The sequence below is a fragment of the Fistularia commersonii genome, chromosome 2 (genome assembly GCF_037954325.1).
Source record: "Fistularia commersonii isolate RoL2024-O1a breed Wild chromosome 2, RoL_Fcom_v1.0, whole genome shotgun sequence".
Taxonomy (NCBI): Eukaryota; Metazoa; Chordata; class Actinopteri; order Syngnathiformes; family Fistulariidae; genus Fistularia; species Fistularia commersonii.
This window is the reverse complement of record NC_141285.1, coordinates 12472995-12491487: the sequence shown is the minus strand read 5'-3', so window position 1 is coordinate 12491487 and position 18493 is coordinate 12472995. Positions and strand designations below refer to the sequence as shown.

Sequence of the window (18493 nt, the reverse complement as noted above, 5' to 3'; positions counted from 1 at the left end):
TTCAACTTTATTTTATGGTTAAGAAACACAAGCTAAAACTTCCACTGCAAACAGCTGCCAGTCAAAAACATAATAACATAACATAAAAAAATAAAGCCAAGTGTGTGCATTAGCAATGCTTCTTAGCAGTGAATAATCATAATTTCATGAAATATACATTACAATTTGATCATACATTGAAATGACTTGGGGTTTACAAATGGATCCAAATCAGGATATTTAAATCAAATTTGTCAGTAAGTAATTTCTTTATTATTCATCTATTTCCAGACTATTGTGCCCAGAAAGATACCGTACAACTAAATATAGCAAGCTTGATTGGTAACAACTGATGACTTGCCACTTAAATAATAAGCCCCCAGGATGAACATGTCTTGCCCAATACAGTTCTGTATATTTTTGACGATAACGTTACAGTCATTTGGCAGACGCTTTTATCCAAAGCGACTTACAAAGCGACAATTACCTTAGTCTGATGATGTTTTGCACTGAATGGAATAAGCCACGGTTGCATTGTCCCAACATTAGTTGCTGGCAGCCAGCCTCAGACGGACACTCTGAGGATCATCAGTCATGGTGGAACAGTACTTGGATCAAGATCTCAGACTTGCTGCACTCCATGTCAATCCAGTGCCAAATGCCACAGTGGTGATAGGTGATAGGCTAACAGCTATTTTTCTTCTGACCTGCGATTTACCTATACTGTAGTGTTTTATGCGGCTTGTTGATCTATCTGTAGATTGCAATTCACGTGTTTGGCAGCCTTGCTTGGCAGTGTGTGTGTGTGCGTGTGTGCGTGCGTGTGTGCGTGCGTGTGTGCGTGCGTGTGTGTGTGCGTGTGTGTGTGTGTGTGTGTGTGTGTGTGTGTGTGTGTGTGTGTGTATACTTTTATTGCATTTACTTTTTAATTGCAGATATTTGTTTTGATTTTCTTAAGGTGCTAATGCCTTAATAGTCCTTCAGGTTTCTGCAGACATGGAAATGTAGTTGTAGGCCAGATTCAAACAAAGGAAAATATTTTTACATGTGAAGCTACCCACATCACCTGCTGCAACTCTATCCTCTGAGAAGTTAAAAGTCCTCGAACAGGGGTAGCTCACCGTCTACACATATCACAGTGTTATATTTTCTTTAATAAACAAGTTAATTATACAGTGATCTCTCTCTGATAAACGTCATTAACTTCTCAGGACATATTTTTTGGACTTTGGCAGAGTGCTATGTAAAATTGCTAGTCCTGTTTTTATAATTTTAAAATGATATTTAACAGATTTCCCAAAGTATCCATGTGTTAGGCTCTGTGTGACATGAAAACTGTGACCCACATCTCTTGTGAAGTGCTGCTCGATTCCACTAGGGAATTTTGACATTTCCCAATGTGTTTCTTTTTCTTCTTTTTTTTTTCTTCTTTAACTTGGAGCCATGCTCTTGACAGTTTTGCTTCCTTGTTATTTCAGAGCTTTGCTGAAACTCTGTCTTTGTCCCTATTTCTATTTTCTTTATCAAAGACCCACTTTCCGACAGACTATCTCCTCTCCTCACTCACATGAATTGCCATTCCACTTGTTAGAAGTGACAATGAGTACTTCATATAGATTAGATTTGTGAGGGCCAAACCTTAATAAAGGGTGACCCTGGGAGCCAAATCTGCCAATAGGCACTGAATCACAGTTATTTACTGCTCAGAGTATCTGAGCTGGCTCTTTGTAGTCTCTAATTCAAATCCTTTCTGTTTTTATTCATGTACAATATCTGTCTTCTATGACTGATTGCCCATTAAGCACCAAAAAGAGCTATAATTTGTTTTTGTGACAAATATAAAGTCTGCCTCTTTGATTAATGAGTAAATCAAAGAAATATGCTTATATTAATGCACTGACGATTGATCATACAAAAGATTTTCATGCATTTTTATGCTAGATTTTTTTGTGACGTATTCAAAGGACCAAAGGGCCTTTCTTTGGGCCTTTGGCTTTCTTTTTTTAGTTTTCAAATAATAAGAAAGAGACAAGGTGAATAAAGTAAATAAAAGTGAAAAAAAGAAACCATACCCCTTTTCCAGGGAGGTTTCTGATTGGCTACAAATGTTTTCCCAGAATCCATGTCATCTCCCCTCCCTGGTGATTTGCCTGCAGAAGAAACGGCACAAATGTAGATCCCATGCCAAGTCGGTCTCTTGAGGTGCTCATATAATGAGTAAACATACTGTATCCATTGCAAACTATAAACACATTTAGAAAGGTTTTATCACCTGATCAGTCAGCATTTGCTGAAGGCTAACATGATGGTTAATGGTTAAATTACAACTTTTGTTTAATAATTTCAAGCATCTTCCTTGAAGTGTGAATATTGAAAATACTAGAAAATATTAGATTGTTTTTGCCAAATGCATTTTTCATCTGACTCTTTCTGGAGAAGATTAATTTAAGTGCAAATAAGAAGTGCAAATAATTCCACTGGAGATAATTGGCTGGTTGGATAGCAGAATAACAGAGAATGCAATACATTCAACCCGGTCAGAACAGAATAACACAAGTTAATCTGAGGTCTCTGCAATAGAGGCAAATTCTTGTCTAATGCAATTGTTACAATTGCTTAAAAGTCCCTCCTGAACTCACTCTTAGCCCTAGAATGTGCAAGTTCCAGAGATATTACAATATGAAAAAAAATCAGCCTTGCAACACATATTTGTACTTCTATTATTTGGAGTTGAAAATGGTGGACTACATTCTGATTGATTGACAACTATGGTGTGATTTATTCCCACTGATCAATTCAGAAAATGACCCTAAAATTGAGCCATTAGCATCATTTTATTGTCACATATAAATAACAGTAAAGAATGTGATACTGAGGTGGAAAATACTGTAACTTCCCCTGGGAAGCTGACAAGTAACTGCACATTGAGAAGCCTCAGATAAAGACTTCTACAATCCACTCTCCTTGTGAGTACAGGTACACAAAAACAGAGTGCTATCTCTGTGCTGGCTAAACCAATATACAAAGAAAACCATTGTAGCAAAGCTTTTACCCAGCATCCTAGGGAGTCCTGTAGCTCATGACATTTCTAAATCAACAAATAGTGCAGACACTGGCACAGAGGCTGTTATTCTACAGATACTTTGATTCCTTACCTTTGTCTCCTATCAGTTTCTTTTCAGACAACATAGTTGTCTGAAATGAAGCTGGCATTGCTGTAATGCAGTGCATGTGACCCCATTTAACAGGACGGTGATAAAAGGTCATTTCCTGTGGTCACTGTATCCTTTAGAAGTGTGGCACTTTACATGGAGATTTGTGTTTTTTAAATGTATTTATTGATTCAGCTCTGTTTCTTTTACATGAGTGCACGCTTTCATCCATTTGGATGAAACAAAGTCAAAACAAAGGTTTGCTCTTCACTTTGGGCTGGAGGTTTTCACTGACTTTCTTCAGGCTCAAAACATGAAGAAGCTTATTCAAAGACAGACATTATACTGCCTTCAATTGAATGGTGAGAAGTCTAGTTCGTATCCCAGCATGATGGCTGAATTATGCTCCTACTTTTTTTATCTTCTTTTACTTTTAACTTTGAACAATTTATTTGGTTCATTATATAAGTAAATCTATACAAGCCATATAATTGTTCACTATTATCTTTTATTGTTTTAACATTTTGTTTAGTCTGCCATCGGACATATAATTTCACCATGACTAAGATAATATCTATTTTGATATTTATGATGTTTGTCCTACCTCCTATGCTTTTCCTGTTTCCTTGTATTATTAGGGAAATATCAGAACAATTATGGTAAGTGTAGCAGCAAAGTACTTATCTACTTATGAATAATAAATTGGTCTCAATTACTGTTGTATACTGTATGCAAACTGGATGAGTGGAAATTTAAAGGATACTAACAAATGAGACTTGAAAGAATTGGATTTTCTCACAGGAGTAGAATTAAAGTAGAGTGCTGAGATTTTTTTTTTATCCTCTTGCATTAAGATGATGATAACAATATTCATATCCTTATATTCTGTAATTGTGACAGTGTATGTAATGCGGTGATAATTTAAGATTAGTCTGTGAAATCATTTACAGGGATGGTAGACCTAGGGCGCTAAATGTCTTGAGTAAGAGTCCATTTTTTCTTCTTGTTAACACTGTTAAAATATCAGCCATCAATATTACTTACCCACGAACCACAAGCTAAAGCATGTTATCATTAATCAAGCCTAAAATGGAGTGGCATTTTATGTATTTAAGGGCACACAAATGAGATGTGGTGAACCTTAAATATATGAATTATGCAGCGCTAAACCCTGAAATAAACCCTCTGCAGCTCCACCTGCTGCCATCATCCTGTCTTTTAGCCTTGTCTGGAGCGTCAACACAGTCTGAATAAAATATACCAGATCCACTCTGGTATGGTGAAGGACAGTAATTGAAATTACCTTGGGGACATCGCTAGTGTTTTTGACCAGCAGGATAGTTTATTTTCTGAGCCAACTTGACCAGCAATATTGGTGTCTGATTTTCTATCTTGGATTGATGGTGATTGGCCTGAGAGGCGGCGCATGCATGAATGCCCCACAGACTTTTAGCTCCTGATTGATCTTAGATGTTGACAGACAGCAGTGTTTGATTCTGGCCCTGTTATCTGTAATGTAGCTGAAGCTCTCAATGAACTGACAGGATTAGAATGCATTACTGTCAGAAAGCTCGGTGCCTGGGGCTCCACTGTGCTTGTTGAGCGTTAATGACTCGGACTATGCCTCACAAGTGAAGGGCATGTGCTGACAATGTACCTACCGTCACTTGAATCCCTTATCTGCTTTGACTAATTCCAGAAATATTAATGATATCTTGATCAATAGTTCTTTCATACTTTTGGCTATGCTTACAAACTGTAGTCTTCTGCTTTCTCCTTACAATAAATATATTTGATTATTTTAACCTGATATCTGCAGCATCTCCTATTTACAATTATATTTTAAACTAACAATGAATCAGGAAGCTATTGAACTGGTAACCATTTGGTACATGTTCTGTATACCTCCTAGTCCTATTGTATTTGTTTATTTTTTGACCATCACGCTGTATCTTGGTAAGATAATATCATTGGCATTAGAATGTATTGAGAAGGGACTCCTTTCACAAAGTGCTGGAATGGTCCTCGAGGATTATGTGATTGGGAATTGGATAATTAATGGTGAAGTCCTTAATAAGCACCCTGAGGGAAATTAATACCCACTTAATACTTTGCTCAAGGGGGTGCTCATTTAATGGGGCAGGAAGTGAATATAACTCAGGTATTCAAGTATATTTGACCACAACAAATCTTGATGAATATACCTCATCAAAAGTTTCAGTGTCTTGATCCCAATACCTCAATGACAGTTACTCTCCAGCACATAATATGACATTTGAAGTTATTCTAAAAGTTCCCTATTAGTAAGACTCTGTAAAGTGGAAATCCAATATGTTGGAGTTTTTTTAGTTCTTGATCTTATTGACCCAATCTTTTCATATTGCCCTCTCCTACTGTTTTTTTACATCTTCAGCATTGAAACTGTTGTCAGACTGACTGCAAACAAACATATATCTACAGTTGTCCGAAACATACAGTATGTGGTATTTGTAAGATGTCAGTCAGACAGCTCCTTGCATTAGAAATAATCATGCTTTGACATGCAAGCGATGTTAATACTACATAGGTTTGCAATTCTCTGCAAAGGCAATAGCCTTGATAGTGGGCGATTCAAATTACAGTGAAAAACAAAAAAAGCAACCCTGCTAAAAAATGAGAATTCTTAGTGTGTCTTCCCGTAATTTGAGTTTGCTTGCTATTTGGATTCTTTATCAGATACATGTAGTGCTGTTGAAGTATTCAATTTCATCTACCTAGATGAAGTCACTGAGTTTGACGTTTTGCAAGAGATGTGCCATATGCTGCGTCGCATCCTGTATGGATGCTTAAGGAGTATGAATTACACCATATTACACTCTGTAGTAGAAATAGAAATATCAGTAAATACATTATAGGCCCAGCATGAGTTACAGTTCTTATCCGAAGCAGCAGGAAATATACTTACCAAACCCATGCTATGATGTAATGGCAGAGAAAAAAAAGAAATAATTCAGTGGAAGTGCACCATCGATATCTAAATCTCAGATTGTGGGATATGGAATACATATTTCCTTTTCATGTTGTTTTGGGCATAAATTATATATCCATAAATCATAAATCAGAAAAAGGGAATTTTAATAGCAGATAGTTGTCCTACTGCCATACACATCCAGGCACTAGCTTGTAAACCCGTCTGCATCAGTATCGTGATCACTTTGCTCCTTGAGATTTCTTGACTGCTTAATGGTGTGAGAAAAATCCTTTCCATTGTAAATTTGAAGGAGCCTGTGAAGCAGTTGATGTAAAGAAAGTATAATTCTTTGTAAACGGTATTGTTTTGAATTTAATGGAAGTTCTGTCAATGCATACTACATCAATATTACAGTTCTATTTTGATCCTAGTCTTAAACACTATACATTTACAATATCAGATTAAGCAAAGTATACAGAGATAGTAGAAAAAAGCATAAAGGTAATGCAGCTGAAAAGTACAATTATTATCTCCTATGCTGTTTTACAAAATGCTGTCATGTAATTATTGAGACTACAATGGGAATATTTTAAGATTTTGCACATGTTTTAGTACCTCACAGTGGTTAAGTTGATTTCTAGTTTCTGGTCTAAAAACAATGTCTATATAAGAAGAAACAAGGGGGCAAACTGCAAAAGCAGTGGCTTGGAAGAGAACAGAAAAACATTTCAAAGGGCTTTATTAGTTTTATCATCTAATCACAAAAACTCAGACCTGGCTCCTCCCAGGTTTATTCTCTCCATTTGAGTCAGGTAAAGCTATCTGATAGATGTTTTACAGAATTAATTGGATGAAAGAAATTACAGCCAGACTGCAATTTAAGTAGTTATTAAACCTCTTCATGAACCTGTCTTTACAGGTTTGGCATTTGAGGAAAATGTGTCACTCAGGCAGGTATGAGGCATAGCGCATGCTTAGTATTTTTTTCTTTCTTTTTTTTTTTCGCTGGAGATTTACACCCTACTGTTCCTTTTTCCTTTCCTCCTTCCTTTCTCTCTTTCTGGCTACCTGCCTTTGTCAATCCTATTTTTAGAAACAATTGAAAACATCCATCCATCCATCCCTCCATCCCTCTTCTCCCACTTATCCAGAGTCAGGTCGCAGGGGCAGCAGCCGGACCAGTGAAGTCCCTCTTCCCCGCCACATATACCTATTGAGGGTGGGAAAGTAGATTGACTAGTAAATTGAGAGCCTCACATTTTGGCTCAGCTACTTCACCACAACAGGCTGGTAAAGAGTACGTATCGCTTTAGATACTGCACCAATCCGCCTGTCGATCTCCCGCTCCATCCTTCCCTCACTCGAGAACAAGACCCCAAGACACTTGAACTCCTCCACTCAGAGCAGAACGTCTTCCCCGACCCAGAATGGGCATTCCACCAGTTTCTGGTTGAGCACCATGGTCTCGGATTTGGAGGTGCTGATTCTCATCCTCTCTGCTGCGAACCGCTCCAGTGAGAGTTGGAGATCATGGCCTTATGAAGCAAACAGAACCACATCATCTGCAATAAGCAGATCCTGCAATCCTGCGGCCACCAAAACAGATCTCGACGCCTTGGCTGCGACTAGAAATTCTGTCCACAAAAGTTATGAACAGAATCGGTGACAAAGGGCAGCCCTGCTCTTACCGGAAATGGGTCAGACTTACAACTTGCAATGCGGACTAAGCTCCAACACCGATCATACAGGGACCCAACAGTCCGTACAACGGGGTTCGGTAACCCCTAGTCACCCCCCCAACAGGATTTCCTGCCAGACATGGTCGAATGACTTCTCCAGGTCCACAAAATACACGTAGACTGGTTGGGCAAACTCCAACACCCCCTCAAGAACCCTGCCAAGGGTATAGAGCTGGTCCACTGTTCCACGACCAGGACTAAAACCACACTGCTCCTCCTGGATCCAAGATTCAATGACCTGGCGGACACTCTTCTACAGCAGTGCTGAATAGACCTTACCAGGGAGGCTGAGGAGTGTGATCCCCCAGTAGTTGGATCACATCCTCCGATCCCCCACCATCCTGAGCCGCCGGATGGTGGACCAGAACCTTCTTGACGCCTGCCGAAAGTCATTCTTCATGGTGTCCCCGAAGTCCTCCAATGCCCGAGTTTTTGCCTCGGCAATCACCAAAGCTGCATGCCGCTGGGCCTGCTGTTACATGTCAGCTGCCTCCGGAGCCCCACAGGCCAGAAAGGCCCAATAGGATTCCTTCCTCAGTTTGACGGCGTTCCTCACCGCCAGAGCCCACCAGCGGGCCCAAGAGTTGCCGCCCCAACAGGCGCTGACCACCTTGTGACCGCAGCTCCAGCCTGCCGCCTTGACAATGGAGGCACAGAACAAGGCCCTACAAACCACCATCCTATGCTGTCTGGCTACAATCTCACCCACAACTATTTTGCAGTCACTGATCTATTTCAGGTTTCCTCAACGATACAAGATGTAGTCTACCTATATGCTCCTACCTCAACTATTACAAGTTACCCTATGTTCCTGTCTTTTCTCGAAAAAAAGTGTTCAATAAAGCTATTTTCATCCTTTTTTGCAAAGTCTACCACCATCTGTCCTTCTGCGTTCCTATCCAGTATACCGAATATGCCCATCACTTCTTCATCCCCTCTATTGCCTTCACCAACATGCCCATCAAAGTTTGCACCAATTACCACTCTCTTATCTCTGGGGATATTCTGCATCGCATCATCTAGCTCATTCCAGAACTTCACCTTCTCCTAAAACTCACATCCCACTAACAACAATAAGCATCACAACTTCCATTTCCAGTTTCAGACTCATAAGTCTATTCAACATTCTTTTCACCACCAGAACATCCCTAACAAAGATAACTTTCTCTTCCTGTAAGTACTATGACACTACAACTTAAAGCCTACTCCTATGCTACCAGCTTTACTACTTTTCCTCCTTGTCTCCTGGACACACAGTATATCCAGTATATCCACAGTATATCCATCATGTTGACCAACTCTCTACCTTTTCCTGTCATAGTCCCAATATTAAATGTCCCTCTGTGTCCCAGACTGTTGCCTTCCCCCTTCTCTGCTACCAAACACCCCTTCCTCCTCTCCTTCTTTGACCTACAGCAGCACAATTTCCATTGGTTACCTTAGGTCATTGTTACCAATGGTGGTCGTGGTCAACCTGGGCCTCGACTTATCCGGTATGATCTGGTTGTTATGTTTGATTAGCATGTTTGGTTTTGATAAAAGTTTTCGTTTGGATGCCCTTCTTGACGCAACCCTCTGCATTTATCCTGGCTTGGAAACAGCTCAGGGAGACACCTGCCCATGCCGCCCTGAGGCTACATTAATGTGCAGATAGATAAATACATTTGAAAAAAGACAGAAGTCCAAAATGAATGAACAACATGAACTCTAGACTCAAGTTTGTGCAAAGTTTTGTAGTGTCCTACTGATGCTTACAATACTATAGTTATTAGAAATGTCATCACATTAAAGGGTAGGCTGTCAGAGGAGATTAAACAGACATAATAGTATAGTTTTTGTGTTGTAATGCTTTAGAACTGATTCACTTGGAAAGATACCTAAAATATTGAAAAATATATTGGAGACAAACTGGGACAACTTATATTGTATTACTATTATATTGCCTCAGATCATAAGTTCAATGTTTACTTCCAACTACATTGAAAAAAAATCATACATATTTATTCCAAACAAGACCTTGATACAAATCAGAGATTCTTATTTTTTATTTTTTCATAGCATAATCCAAAACAATGTCTTAATGAATCACCTTCATGATACTCTATAGATACTTGTAGAAAAAAAAAAAAAATGTGATCTGTCCCTCTTTTGTCAAATAAGTCCCAGGTTGGTACATTGCTTTTAAGCATATCTTAGGACAGCAAATGTACCTTTATTTGACGGAAATGGCTTTAAACTAAATTTGTCAGTTACACTTAGTTGAGCAGTCATAAAACTGTCATGCCAGATAAATGCTGATGTCAGTGGAAACTCTTTCTGTCATTGATTTTAAATAATGTCCTTGGATTAAATTTAAGTCTCCGAGTAAAATTACAAGAGCAGATTAAAACGTCATATATCCATTCCACATGAAATACAAATATAGATATGAAAGTCCAATTGCAATGCTTTGGTTTTGAGACAGCTAAAATAAAATAAATGCTCTATTTCAAGCTTGACAGTGCGCAGGGTTTACTTTGCATTTATTTTTGTGAATCAACGGAGCTTAAGTAATTTGACCCTTCATCTTAAGCCAATTTATTTAAACCTTATTATTCATCACAAAGTGATGATCAAGAGTTGTAATACATGCATTAAGCTGCTTTTAGTGAGATTCAGCAAATTCAATTTTTAATTTTAAACTCATTAATCATGTCATTCAAACTAGTATGATGAAAAGGATTGTTCTCTGTTTGATGAGATCCATCGTTTTGATTTATAATAATAATCCTTTGGCTGTGGGCCAGCCCTCTCTCTGCCGACTCTGCTCTGCTCACATTGTTTTTACATTGACACCATGGTAACATACACTTTGGAGTTAAACTGGCCTTGTCATATTGTCATAGCAGCACTGAGTTAGTGATGGTATCACTGCTGAGATATAATGGCCTGACTTTTCTTTCTCTTAAATAGTTCTTTACATTTTAATGTTTTAAACCTCTGTGCTTTCCTCATCTTTTAACCCCCTCTTCATGTGTCATTTTCATCATGCAGCGAGGTTCTTTTGCCTACTGGCATAATGAATCACATTGCATAGCACTAGTTGGCGGGGCCTTGTCTCCTCTCTTCTGCTTGAGGAGCCATGACAGATTTATGTACCAGTCACCTAGAGACTACTTCGCATTGTGATCAGAGCAGCGGACCATCCACCCAAACTAAGGAGTGGATGAATCCACACTTTTTCTTTGGAAACACTCAAATGGATATTAAATTGAATAGCTAAGGTGACACAGCAGTCATACAAACTTTGTCACAGAGCTTTACTATGATTTTGCCTCCAGCTACATTTCTTAATGTTAAACTGCTCATTAAACTCAAACCCATTCCTCTTTAACACAGCATGCTCACAGCCATATTTTGTAATTAGTTTATTTAGCCTCCTTTGTAACTCAAGGAGAAAACTGCCCTCCTCTTGTTCTCGGCTATTTGTTAGTGCTTAACTTAACTCTGCAGGGGCTGAAAATCTGGCAGGATTTCAAATGAAAGTGTTCGGCAAAGGTGACTCACAGATTGTGAAAAGGAGGTTGTGAAATCGAACTGATATGCTGTTATGTACTTAAGGAAAAAAACAAAAAATGCAAACAATAACTTTTTATTAGTGGGTTGACAATCAGATTTAAAGCAAAGAAGGAGGCTTGAGATCTTTTTCAGTGATTTTGGCAGGAACTATAACTATATTGAAAAAATCTGGCTATTTTATTATGATGATCTGTTTAAGTGCTTTAATGCATATTGGATAGACTGAAACAATAAAAAATAGATTATTTTGAAACATTTTTGACCAAAGATGTGTCAGTAGTAATTTAAAAGTTATTGCATTGTGGATAGCAGTAAACAGGACATATATTGCATTAAGGATAGTCAAGGAGGAATGAGCAGGCATCATGTTTTTATTTGGATTCCCTATCATAATTTTCCACCCCCAGTAGCAACTTCTTAAAAAAAAAAAAAAAAAAAAAAACTATTCCTGTTTGTGAAATGACTGTTACAATGCAGTAGAAGACAGGTAAGAAAACGTTCCTATGTTGCAGTGCCCAATGTGTTCTCAGGAGATTTCCTGAGTGTGCTCTCAGTGTGAATATACAATATATGCTTGAGGGATTTAAAGATGTTCTTCTGTTTGACTCAGGCTCCCTATCAAGATTGTATATATTACAATTGTATGCAAATTTGAATTGACAAAGAATAAGTCTCCCAACACATGGAATTTTTAAATGCTTCATGGCACTTATAAGTATTTCTAATAGTCTATTTTACATTAAAAAAATTCTTAGTTTTGTTTCAAATATCACAAAAGGATGATGTGAAATTCATATATTTGGTCAAATTAGTAAATTTCTTTCTCAACAAATAGTGCCTCCAAAAAATTAATGTAGGAAAAGAATCTATGCAGCGATCAAATGTGAGCATTTCTTTGATTTCTGTATGCATAAATTGTGACATGCTTGGAGATGCTGCAGGAAGTTGTATCTCTAATCGCACTACATTTGCACACATTAAGGGACAAACCTGCCCGGACGGGGCCAAGGGTGAGCAGGCAGGTACACGCCTCCCTGTGCCTGAAACAAGCTGAGATGGTACTTTCCCTGAGGACTGAAGGGAGACAAAGTGCAAATCAGCTATCTGTCTCAACTGGCATGCTTTCCTTTATCTTTCCATCACTCCCCTCTATGAGTAATATGCCTCTATTTATTCATAAATCTTACTCACTCTTCATTCATTGCTGCATTGTTTTACAGCACTCTGTGCTTGTGTGTACCTTAGCGTGGCTGGAACCCTGAAAACACTATCCAAGTTTGGCCATAAAATTATATTATATGTTGAGCCTTTCTTAGACTATTGAAGTAGACTAGTAAAATCAAATTAAATTACATATATGCATGTTCTCTCCGGGTCTGCATGAGTTTCTTCCGTTCTCCGTTTTCTCCCACAGTCCAAATATGGGTTAATTGGGAAATATTGGGAAAATTACCCATTTGTGCAAATGAGAGAGTGAATGGTTGTGTTTCTGTATATGGGCCCTGATGGGCAACCAATCCAGGGTCTCCGCTTCTCGGAATAGGCTCCAACATCCCCCGGCAGACAATGAATGGATGGATAAAAATGGCATATACCAATAAACAAAAGCAATACACTGCTTGCACAGTTATTTGGGAAGCTGTATTTTTGAGGATTAATTTTGTTATCGTACAACTGCAGTGCTCTTGATCAATCCATCATGTTAACAAACAGTCAAACCGGAACATTTAAGTGGTCAAAATTTACAAATAAACATTTCTGAAATTATAAAATAAAAGAAAAAAAAACCTTCACTGACCAGTATAGCCACCCCTCTTTTTGATTACAGTCACAAGCCTTCCATTCAGGGGGTTAGTCAATTTCTTGATCTGGTCAGAATCAACGTTTTGTGCAGCCGCAACCACATCCTCCCAGACACTGTTCAGAGAGGTTTATTGTTTAGCTTCACTATAAATTTCCTGCTTAAGAAGGGCCAAAAAGTTCTCAATGGGGTTTAAGTCAGGTGAAGAAGGGGGGCATGTCATTAGTTTTTCATCTTCAAGGCCTTTACTGGCCAGCCACCCAGTGGAGTACTTTGATGCATGTGATGTCTTGCATAAAAATCAGTCTTCTTGAGAGATGCAGACTTTTTCCTGTACCACTGCTTGAAGAAAGTGTCTTCTGAAAATTGGAGGTCTGAGAGTTGATTTTGAGTCAATTTTCAACCCAAAAAGGTTCAACTAGCTCATGTTTAATAATGCCTGCTCGTGCCAGTATCCCACTTCCACCTTGCCGGCGTCTTAGTCGAAGTAGAGCTCTGTGACCATTACTGATCCAACCACGGACCCATCCATCTCGTCCGTCAAGAGTCACCCTCATCTCATCAGTCCACAAAACCTTTGAAAAATCTCACTTCAGGTATTTTTAGGCCCATTCTTGTCATTTCAACTTTTGTGTCCTGTTCAGAGGTGGCCGGATTTTAACCTTTCTTACCTTGGCCATGTCTCTGAGAACCGAACACCTCGTACTTCTTGACATTCCAGGTAGGTTGCAGTTTTGGAATATAGCAGTACTGGAGGATAATGGGTTCCTGGTAACTTCATGTTTGATTCTTCTCAAATCTTTGGTGGTTCATTTGTGTCTATTCTTCTTGACATGTTTCTTGCGACCCTGTTGACTATTTTCAACAAAACGTTTGATGGTTCTGTAATCATTCCCAAATATGTCAGATATTTCAAGAGTGCTGCATCCCTCCGCTCCTTAGGCCGCATCCTCCCTTGTTACACGAATACACATCACCTGGTATGCAATTAATCCAATAAGCATTCAAGTTTATATAGCTTGAAGTTTGGAATTATGGATAAAATGATGATATGGGCAAAATAATCACTTGCCTAATAATTGTACACAAAGTGTATGTACAGTATGTACGGTAACCCTGCTCATGAAACACATTTAAATATTCTTGCTTTTAAAGTCTTCTAAAGTGATCCTCCCCATCCTTGCACCAACAAATTTCTGAGTTCAGCCAGTTTCAAGAAAATTTCCTGGAAAATTTGGTGGCTATATTATCATCGTAAGGTGTCAGGACATGATATAGTAGTACTGTACTAGAAAAGAAATTGTTTGCAAAATCTGTTTCCACATCAAGGTACTGTTCAGTTTTAGCCCTCCAGTAGCACTTTGATATTATAGCTGTTTGTATCGCCATGAGGAGGCTCTTCCAAATGTATTGTTGTGGAATCCTGGTCTGAATGATATACTTCAGTTGAGTGGATACCTTTCCCCCATCCATGGTCTACTGTTCATGCCTCTGCCATTTCTCGGTCTGCTCTCATTTATTCTCTTTTAAGAGTCACTGGGTTGGCCTTTTTTTGATAAGCCCAGCCTACTGTCTTGACAGTGAGCAGTGGTCACCAGCACTCTAAGTATGGTCTGACCATATTTCTAAAAAAGAGGCCACTCTGCGCTGCCGAAAGATACTTAATGATACCCAAATTTACTGAATAGAAAAGAATAAAAAAAATGTCTCTTAATAACCGAGGACACAAGGTGAGATTCTGAGTTTATTCAACATGAGTTATTATTGAAAAAAAATCTTAAAATAAAAATCAAAATAAGCCTTGTGACTGAATTGATAATGTCAATAATGCCTCTTAGCAAAATAATACATCTTTTTCAAGTTGCCAAAGATCAAGAAAAGTCAAATGTTTTAAATTATACCTCTGCTCTATGAAAATCATGTTTTACAAAATATATCTTCTTATATTTTCAACATGTTACATAAATAGTATAATCAAACAAAAAAAAAATTGGTTCCCCTCTTCATCTTGCTTTTTTTTCTTCATTCTCTTTATCTGCGCATTCATAATTTGCTGTAGAGCTGGTTGCTACAGTTTTTGGTTGACCTACAAATTTGTATGAAAGTCTTTGTAAGAATTTTCTTTGAAATTATATTGCACAGATAGAATTTCTCTCATTGTGCGATACTTGCAAGAGCTGTATTATTATATGCAAGGTGCAAGTCTCTTTAAGCACATGCTTGATGGTCCTGTGATAATGATGTGAAAAAGGACATGAAAAGAAGACATGCACGGGCAAAAGAAGACCTTTGGTCAGCCCAGGTCTGCTTGATAAGATGTAAGAGGGTGGAAGGAAGCTTGGGCCAAAGCTAATGCAGGCTTTGGGGCTTGAGGCATGAACAATATTCTCATGGAGAGAAAGAGCCAGAAGAATAGAATTATCCATCACATTTTAACTAGCCAAACATCCTACTGCTATTTACATTTAGCACTCTTGTCATAAGGCATTATAGTGCCTCAGCATTTTAAGTAATTTTCTGTTGTTTTTCATCTAGTCTTTAGATTTATCTTTCATGTTCTTAGCTCTTCACTTAGAGTAAAGCCTCTCATGTGAGTAAAAAGAAAAAAGAACGTTCTTGTCATTGGCATCAGTATCTTCAAATATTTTCATTTTCTGTTAGCTTGTGGAACAGTGTGGACACATAATGCCTTTTGTAAATACATTCTTTGTCAAATCGTTCAGTTACAGTACATTTCTAGTTCATTAACTAGGCACCACAGTAGTGATGATCTGTTGCACAAAGTGAAAAACCTTCACAGTCTTTGTACAAGATGTTTGATGTTCTCATTATAGAGGTCTATGTACATTTTGTCATAATATTCAGACAGTTAATTACTGGACATCAGAAATCACTTAAAAATACTCTTTTGAAGAGGAAATTGAGTAGCTCTACTTTAATATCACTCTCCAGATCATTCTCACCACCTCCTATCGATGTTGTTTCCACGAGTCAATACAAGGACCTCCAGTAAATAAGCAACACAACTATCTGAGACTGCTCAGACACTTCTGTTACCGAAAGATAACTGCCAACAGAGAAGTTGAGTTTAAGTTCTTAACTGACAGTCTTTCCTGCTTCTTCATTCCTCTATCATCAATATCCATTAATCCATTGAATCCATTGATTCAACTCACCATCACCACCACAGTAATTCTCTTTAAGTACATTTATGCTGCTTTATCAAAATACTCTTCTGAATTCGAAGTGCCATACACTCTGAAACAAATGCATTTTGCTGCTTAGGAACCTTGCTGCATCAATATCTATTTGAAACTGTCCTCCTGTTGACAATACAACAAATAGTGGCAAATTTCACTCCAACAAGTGACATAGGCTTTGGCTAGTTTTCAGTTTACTGGGCAATATTGGTGGAATCCTTTAACCTCTCCCTCTAAAATATTTCAGCTGCAATTCCTTTAAAGGTGACTCTTATTTTGGTTGAATGAATCAAGTCAATGGGGGATTTTAGACCCAGGCTGTGAGGCCAGGCCGTATTTTTAGCTTCATTGCCATTATGCATTGGTTCGATGTCACTCCAGGCAGACAGACCACCCTCAGTCAAATGGGAAGGGCAGACTTGACTGTGGAAAAAAAATGTGACTTGTAAAGCAACAACAAAGTCCAGTTTTCACAAATTTCTAAAAAAAAGAGGGCTCTCTGCACTGCCTCTAGATAATTAATGATACTCAAAATTTACTGAAAGTTGCCGTAGATCTTTGATATATTTAAAGTATGCCTCGTTGGTATGAATAGAAAATAGAAAAAAATGTCTTTTAATAACCAAAGACAAAAAGTTAATCAAAACTTAAATGGGCATACATAATTTGGGGGTTTTATCTTTCAGTTTTCAACAATCAAAAATCCAAGTAATATGTTATCCTACTTAGATTGATTTAATATGTTAAAGATAAATGCAAATGTATTAATAAAGTAATAATATTTAAACAAACAACACAAAATAGCAAATCAAACAAAACAATCTCTGCAGCTCTTTCTTGAAAAAGTTGCCTTTTACAATCTTTGTTATGCACCAGAAACCTTTCAGTTTCACCAGAAATTTTTACATAATATATGTCACGTGAAACGCTGGGCCTTTCATTTTCAGGTAGCCTTATGATGATGTGACATGATGTGACACCGGTAGCTCACAACACAGGATTCTTTTTTTTTTTAATTATTTTCATGCGGCAAAACACCGAAAGGCTAGCTTTGTACAACTTATTGGCGCCAAAGGTGAGAAAACAGTATGCCAAGATGGAGTTAGCTTCTTTGATTTTAGTGAGTAAATTCAGTTGAACATGAAACAGAGGGAAAACGACACCTAACAAGAACTTTCCTGAGGGACTGAACTTTACAGAGGTTACTAACTATTTCTTCACGCTGACCTGGACGTAAAGCTAAGGTGAACTACAAATCCAAGACAGTTAGTGTAACCACTGTGTTTTTTACACCATTATTTCGAGGTTATAATACTTAAAATCCCTCAGCCTAGTGATGTTTGTATGTGTTAATCTGTAGGCCATCAAATAATAGCTATAATATGGAGCCACCCCCACTTCATTATTGGGTTTATTTCTCTGTCTTCTTATTTCTATCTTTGGTTTGGTCTATGCTGTGGCTCCTGCTTGCTGTGTAGTGAATAACACTTGCCATTGTTATCTGGCAACGTTTTGTGTGGAGTGAATTCCCAAAAAGGTTGCTTGTATATGGTCGTGGTGAAGGTGCAATACTTAGTATTTCCTCTGGGGTGTTGCAGCCACAGCTGCACGGTTACACTTATTTTGCTTTCTTGTTCTCCATCCTCGTTATCTCTTGTATGTTTGTTTTATCGGAAATCAGCATATGAACGCACAATTTTCCTGAATTATAACTTAGCAAAACTGACTTATTTCTGCACATATGCTTCCTTCCTTTCTTCATTCATTCTATTGAATAATTCAACCTATGTAGTACACCTAGTGGCCTTTAGGTGGGTAACATTTTTGGTGCCGCAAGCAGGGTTGGAGGCTGTGTGTTTATTTACTTTCTTTTCTGTTATTGCTGTTCTGTGTTTCTGTTCTCTCTTTGTTTTGGAGGTGGTTAGTAGCGAGTTATTGTAGGATGGGAAGAACAGTGGTTGCATTTAGGAGGGCAATTACCCATCGCACTGAATCATCTCATTCATTGTACTCAAATATGCCAGGTCTCTCTTCAACGTATGTGACTCTGAAAACCTGGAGGACCAGGTGAGGTCTCTCACAGAGTTGGTGAAGCAGCTGCAGGCTCATGAAAT

The 18493-nt window shown here is 38.2% G+C and overlaps 1 protein-coding gene across 10 annotated transcripts in view; it reads left to right on the top strand.

Annotated features, from left to right (window-relative positions):
- The window catches only part of LOC147236387 (neurexin-1a), a 242998-nt gene that overhangs the window by 45827 nt on the left and 178678 nt on the right, over positions 1 to 18493 (top strand). The gene's annotated exons all lie outside the window — the stretch shown is intronic.